At 36.3% G+C, this 7,581-nt stretch overlaps 1 pseudogene; it reads right to left on the bottom strand.

Moving 5' to 3' along the window:
- Window positions 1-208: 208 nt before the first annotated feature.
- LOC129305417 (eukaryotic translation initiation factor 1A-like) lies at window positions 209-1,466 on the bottom strand (annotated as a pseudogene).
- Between the last annotated feature and the right edge of the window lie 6,115 nt (window positions 1,467-7,581).

Here is a 7,581-nt window from a genome sequence, read left to right as displayed (position 1 = left end):
ATTAAACAGAAATATGACAATTCAAGGGCGAAGAGCTAAACTTTTAATGATCAAATTTTATATTCCCAAAAAGATGAAAGAACAGGAAATGCAGATTACCAGCCAATTAAAATAAGGAATGAAGCCGACAATCCTCATCGCAGCGAACCTAGTATCAGTTCCATCCCTGGCGGAATCACCATCCCCTAGCCATAACATGTGAAACTCAGACATACTAGAGCTTTAAATATTACAGATCATTTAGCATCATATGACAATTAAAAGGAAGTAAAGGGGAAGCGGGTAATTAGAACAGGAGATATAGCCAAGTAAGGGAGTCCAAGATCGCCGAACTCGTAAACCCAATCCAATCCAAACCCAAGCACTTAAATTTTATCAATATCCTCATCCTCAAACTCGATATAATCGTTGTCAGTGTCGTCATCCTCCTCATCCAATCCACCACCAATACCCTCGTTGAGCCTGGTGTTGTCGGGAAACTCTCCATAAGCCTTCAACAGCCTAACCTCATCGGGCATGTACTTGAGGATCACATCGGTCTTGTTGTCCTGATAGTCCTGGAGGCCGATGAGGATTATATCACCGGCAGCGTCCAGACCTTCTTGTGCATCTTGCCACAGATATGGCAGAGCCGCTTGGTGCCGTCGATACACATGGCCTCGCATCGGCCGTTACTGAGCATACAAAGCACCTGAGCGTACTCCTGGCCATCTTCTTTAAATACAAGCTCTCGCTTCTCATTGTCGGCTTCGTTCTTTCTTTCATTTTTTTTTTTTTTTTGCTGCAACCTCCATGCTCTGTTTTTCTCTTGTTTTTTCTGCCAAAATATATGTGCTTTGTTTTTCCTTTTTTCTTTTTGCAACGTGCATCTTTCCCTTGCTACCAGCTTCAACTCAGTTCTTCCATGTTCTTTCCCCAGTCTTCTCGGTTCCTTCTTCCTCTTCGTGCATGTCTCTTTCTTCTTTCTTGTTGTGATCAGTTTCTCTTCTCTCGGTCTCTCCCTCTAGAAAATCCTCTCACGTTCTAGTCTCCCTTCCAGCCCTTGTTCAAACTCTCCTCTCTTCTTCCTTAATCCTTCTTGCGTTCAAAGCCTCTCCCAGATCCAGCCTTCTCTTCTTTTCGGTCTCTTTTCACTTTCAGTCCCTAGTTTCTCTTCTCTCTATTTTTGGTGCTCTCTCACTCTCAGTCCCCTCGTCTGTTTTTTTTTTCTTTCGGTCCTTCATCCCTTTTAAAGCAGAAGCAGGGAAGAGTTTCTTTTCTTTTAAGCTTGCGTGTGAGGAGAGAGTTTACATGCTTCACCTTTCTCGCTTTGCCCTACTGTGTTCTCTCTGTTTTCTCTTCTTTTCTACTGCCACGTGCGTGCGTGCGTGCGTCTTTGGCTCTATTTTCTACCTCTTCTCTTCGTGCATGTGTTTCTTTTTCATAGGTAAAGCTTCGTGCTCTGTCTGCTGCGTGTATGCATGCATCTGACTTCATTTCTATCTGCTGTCTGCTTCTGTTGTTCTTGCGTCTGCTGTGTTCATTTGCTTTCTGCGTTTTTCTCTGTGTGTTTTCGTGCGTGTGCTGCTCTCTGTGTTTCTCTCAATCTCATGCAAAATGCATGTGCTTGGCATTCTGCTTCTTTTCTCATTTCCCCTCTCAAGCTCATGCAAAATGCACGTTTTGCTCCTCTTTTTTTTTTTTATTAACTTCAAGAATTAGATTAAGAAGAAGAAGAAAAAAAAAACTGATTTTGAGTTAAACTAAAATATTTCTCTCTTTTTTTTTTAAAACAACAAGATTTAAGGGAAGAAGAAAAAGAAAATTAACTCTCAAAAGTTGATTCTCAATATTTTGAATGATTGAGATAATTTGGGAGAGATTTTAAAAGATTTAAATAAGATTTTTTTAATTTTGTTAAATTATTATTATAATTATTATTATAATTATTATTTTGAAAATATAATCCTAGAAAAGATTAAATTTCATTTTTTTATTTTTATATTTTTAATTATTTTAATGAACTAAAAGAAATAAAATCCTAACCAACAAACGATTATCTAAAATAAAATTAAACCCTATTAATTATTTTTTGAAAATATAATCCTAAAAATGATTAAATTTTATTTTTATATTTTTTAATATATTTTTTTGGTTATTTATTATTATTTTTATTAAATCTAAAAAATGCCCGGACAAAATATAATGTTCACACCAGAGGTAACCATGAGAAGAAGAAAAGAGTTGAGATACTTGAAGAGGGCACGAAGATGAGGAGTATTATGAGAAGAGTATACCAAAGAGGTTGATCCATTCTATGAGGCCGACTGAGAAGGAACATGAGGATTCCATCGACTACACACTCAAGAAATTTACGAGATTGAATCCTCCCCACTTTAATAGTTCAATAGAGGATAGAGTCGGTGAGAAGCAGATAGACCGATTGGAGACAATATTCTCCGTAATGACCTGCACGACAGAACAGCAGGTACTCTTAGCTACTTTTATGCTAGAGGATGCCGCCAAACAATGATGGAAGAGTGTAAGGCCAGCTGATAGCTCTCTACTTACATGGAAGGAATTCAAGAGGAGATTCTTCACTCATTATTTCCCATCTACCTTCTGAGCTGAGAAGGAATCTGAGTTTCATCATCTACACCAAGGCAACATGAATGAGGAGGAGTTCATTACCAAGTTCAATGAATTGTCAAAGTATTCAACCTATTTAAGACATCATGATGATGAGGAGTGGAAGGCCGAGCAGTTCTTAAACAAGATATGGCCTGAGTATAGTAAGCAGTTGGCAGCCTTTGAGATCACTTCCTTTGAGGTGATGTGCAATAAGTTTTGGGCCATTGCTAGAAGAAGCAGATCAGTAGATGATAAGAAGTGAGATGGTTAGGGTCGTTTCTCTTCATTCAAGGGTCCTACTGGCGGTGTGAGTAAGAAGACTGATTATAGTTCTAGATCATTTCGAGGGTTTAGTGCTGATGGTGCTAAGAATCATTTTTAAAAGGGGTCTCAATCTAAGGGATTCCAATCCAAGAGCAATGCACCCAGGAGTATGAAAGGTCAGAACCAGACCTCAAGGTAAGATTCTGCCTCTATTATTACAAGACCTATGAGAGCCCCACATTGCAACAAGTGTGGGAAGTATCACAATAAAGAGTGTTAGACATGCTTCAAATGCAATAAGGCGGGCCACATAGTGCGATACTTCCTTGAGAATGCTAGTGCACTTGACCAAAGGTATGCTATTCCTTGACGTGTCTTTGCCATATCTAAGGAGGAAGCTGATGTAACATCCTAAATTTTATTGGGCCTTAGAGTATTCATAGGCACCTTAAAATGGACCTAGGATTAAGTATTCGGCCTAAAATGGTAAGACAGTAAATATATATATATATATATATATAAATGATAATAACTAAAGCAATTAAATTTAATAAATGTTTGAAACTAACTTTTAAAAAAAATTAATTAAAATAATAATAGTCAGATAATTTTATTAAATTTTAAAATATTTCATATCCTCTTAAAATTATCTTGACAGATATAGGTATTTAAATAATAATAGAAATTATAAAAAAATTTATTATAAGCTTAAATCTATATATCTAGTGAAAATCCTACCTCTATATTTATTTAGTTTCATTCACTTTTCCCCGGACGCGATCGCCTACTGTTTCTGAAGAGCTCTCTCTCACAGGTATTCTTCTTTGTCTTTCCTCCCGTCCCTTTCGGTTTCCTGCTCCTGCGCCTTATACATATATATAAGGAATATATGCTCACACACACGGTATGCGAAAAGTCCGTCAAGTCATTCCTCCCATCTACTTTTCTTTACTCTAGCCTTTAAATTATATACATATATAATATTAGTTCTTCTTCCTCACACGTCCTTTGCTTTTCAATGGCTTTCACCTTATATATACATATATAATATAATAATGTTAGCCTGCTTTATGACATTCCTAGTCACGTTATACTATTCCAGAGGCATCTTGTAGCATTATATCTATTTTGGATAATAAAAATCTAGATTAACATTTAACAGTCTAATTTAAAAAAAAAACTTATATAATTAAAGTTTAGCATGAACTCAGACTAATCTAACAAATTAATTAAAGGGACATGGGTCTAAAAAAAAGAGAAAAATTTTGGAGTCTTTTAGGATAGTTTTAAGGCCTTAGAGAAATTTTAGAGTCACCTTAGAATGGTTTTAGAGTAATATTTAATAACTTTAAATTATATCTAAATATTTATGTGTGTATGTGATTTCTGTAGAATCTCACTAAGAGCTTTTAATTGCCTAGATTGTTGCTGTGGGACTACTTGCTCGCTCAAGGAGAACAAGTAACTTGGAGTTTTTTCATATGTGCACAAGCTCTGTGTTTGATAACAAATGTGTATAATAGTAAATTTAATTGTGAGAATTTCATATATTACTTGAATCCTATCAAGCATGCTTGTAGCTTAGCTATATATTATTGTGGGTGTTTCTTTTCAACCATGCTTGTGAATGCAGATTAATAATGTTTGTTTGATGAAAATTGTATATTATTTAAGAATAGCTTATTTCTTTCAAGCATGCTAGTAAATTGAGTTGATCGAGTGAGATATTTATATTTATTTTCAAGCATGCTTGTATGACATGTGAATATTGTATATGTGCGGCATGCATTAGGGGATGGGTTGATAAGAAGATGATGATGTTGATGTATATATGATTTAGATGACCATGTGGTTTGCCTCCACTATGCACACAGTGGTTGGCCTTTTTCAAAGCCCCATTCCTCAATACTTACTTGGCCGAGTTTGTGAAGGGAGAATGTGGGACAGTAACACCTCCTGGTTGGGCTTTTTCAAGGAGGGAAGCCATAGTTTGGGCTTGGGCTCTATACCCTTGGCCAGGTATATCTCAAGCACTGGAGAAGCTTGGTCAATCCAGTGTGTGGGCCAAACTGCATTTAAGCCTATGGTTCTAGTAAGCAGAATAAGGATGGATGGAGTAATAAGGGAGATTTTTAGTACTGCATATTGACATGTTATGAGCTATACCATATGAAATTTTTATGTTATCACTAAATGATTCATATGAACTCACTTGTATATTGGTTGTATAATTGTGTGGTTGTAGTTTGTGCATATATGGGTAAACTTTAGGTTACTGAGACGCTAGTGCTCACCTCTTCTTTAACATTTTTCAGGAGAAAGCCTAAGTAAGAATTAAGGGAAGGCGCCGAAGGAATGAGCCTTTGGCTCTTGTACTCCTCACAGTACATGCGGGATTATATTTACTTTTCGCCATGACTATAGGACCTTTTGTCATTTTTAAACCATATTCCTTTGTTCTATTTGCTTTTAGTTATTGGATGGTAGTTTACCATAAACTGGCTTAGATTAAGATTTCTAGAATTTGGTTATATGTTAAATTATGATATCACAAAAAAAAGTATGCTTTGAATTAAATAAAGTGAGCGCGGCCTTTATTCTTTGATAATTGTTTTCTAAGTGTCCAGATAGTAGGACAAGGTGTTACAGCTGAAGCTTCTTCGAAGCTTATTAGAGGTACTATTTCTCTTCATGATACTAAGATTTCTTCTTTGTTTGATTCGAGTGCTACTCAGTCTTTTATTTCTGATGAGTGTGTAGAAAAGTTAAAGTTGCTTGTGATTGAGTTGCCTGTGTTGATGAATATGTCTATGTCGGCTGGCGCTTATGTGAAGACTAGCCGTGCATGTTTGAAAGTTGAAATGAGATTCAGTGATAGAATTACACTGATTGATTTGGTTTATTTGCCCATTTCGGGAATTAATGTGATTGTTAGAATGAATTGGTTGTCAGTTAACGGAGTAATACTAGACTGTGAAAAGAAGACAGTTTCCCTGCCAGTGTATACTGTGACTCTCTCAGTACCTGAGGACACTGTTTTAATAGTAAACCTTGAGACACTAACGTTTTTGTCTGCCATACAAATTAAGAGGTCAAACTGTGAAGGGTGTTAGATGTTTTTCGTGTTCCTTTCAATGCATGGAGAGTATGATGGTGCTCTTGACAAGATTCGAGTTGAAAATGAATTTCTAGAGATGTTTGCTGATGAGATGTCTGGCTTACCATCGGAAAGGGAGATTGAGTTCTCCATTGACCTAGTGCCAGGTACTGAGGCTCCATCTAAACTAGAAGAGTTGAAGAAGCAATTGGAGGAATTGCTGGAGAAAAGATTCATTAGGCCAAGTGTATCCCCCTGGGTTTCACCTGTGCTATTTGTGAAGAAGGACGGAAGCTTAAGGTTGTGTATTGATTATCAACAGTTGAATAAGTTAACAATCAATAATAAATACCCACTGCCATGGATAGATGATTTGCTTGACCAACTTGCCAGAGCAACTGTGTTTTCCAAGATCGACTTGAGATCTAGTTATCATCAGCTGAGGATGAAGTCTAAGGATATACCCAAAACTGCTTTCAAGACGAGATACGGGCATTATGAATTCTTAGTGATGCCTTTTAGGTTGACTAATGTGCCAGTAATCTTCATGGATTATATGAATAGGATTTTTAGACCCTATTTGGATAAATTTGTAGTAGTGTTCATTAACAATATCCTGGTCTATTCCAAGGATGAAGAAGAACAGACTAAGCATTTGAGAATTGTGTTGCAAGTGTTGAAGGAGCATAAGCTATATGCGAAATTAAGCAAGTGTGAATTATGGCTTCGAGAAGTGAAATTCCTCGGTCATGTGATATCCGCCAATGGTATATCTATAGATCCTCATAAGGTTGATGCAATATTGCAATGGGAGAGACCAACCTCAGTAACGGAGATAAGGAGTTTCTTGGGATTAGCCGGTTACTATCAGAGGTTCATTCAGGGGTTTTTTCAAATAGCCTTTGTTTTTGACAAGGATGACAAAGAAGGATCAACCATTTGTATGGACTAAGAAGTGAGAAGAAGCATTTCTGATGCTGAAGGAGAAATTCACTACAGCACCAGTGTTGACAATTCTAGATCTTAAGTGGTCATACATAGTGTACACTGATGCTTCACTTAAGGGTTTAGGATGTGTACTGATGTAAAACAATAAGGTTGTAGCCTATGCGTCTAGACAATTGAGACCACATAAGGAGAATTACCCTACTCATGACCTTGAGTTAGAAGCTATTGTTTTTGCTCTAAAAATCTAGAGGCATTATCTTTATAGTTCACAATTTGAAGTGTTCAATGACTATAAAAGTCTTAAGTACTTGATTGACCAAAAGGAGTTAAGTATGGGGCAGCGGAGATTGATGGAATTCTTGAAATATTACAACTTTGAGTTGAAATACCATCCAAGGAAGGCCAACATAATGGCTAATGTGTTGAGTAGGAAGACGGTACACGTGGCTTGTATGATGATACATGAACAGAAGCTATTAGAGGATTTCTCTCGTATATAGCAAAATGTGCCTGATTTTGTTGTATTTAATTTGAATACCACGGTTGTAAACACTATATTTTGTCCGGACTTTTTTTTAAATTTAATAAAAATAATAATAAATAACCAAAATATATATATAAAAATATAAAAATAAAATTTAATCCTTTTTAGGATTATATTT

The sequence above is a fragment of the Prosopis cineraria genome, unplaced genomic scaffold, assembly GCF_029017545.1.
Source record: "Prosopis cineraria cultivar Desert tree isolate PC_DT_omini unplaced genomic scaffold, ASM2901754v1 PC3, whole genome shotgun sequence".
In the NCBI taxonomy this organism is placed as follows: domain Eukaryota; kingdom Viridiplantae; phylum Streptophyta; class Magnoliopsida; order Fabales; family Fabaceae; genus Prosopis; species Prosopis cineraria.
This window is presented reverse-complemented; position numbering and strand designations above follow the sequence as displayed.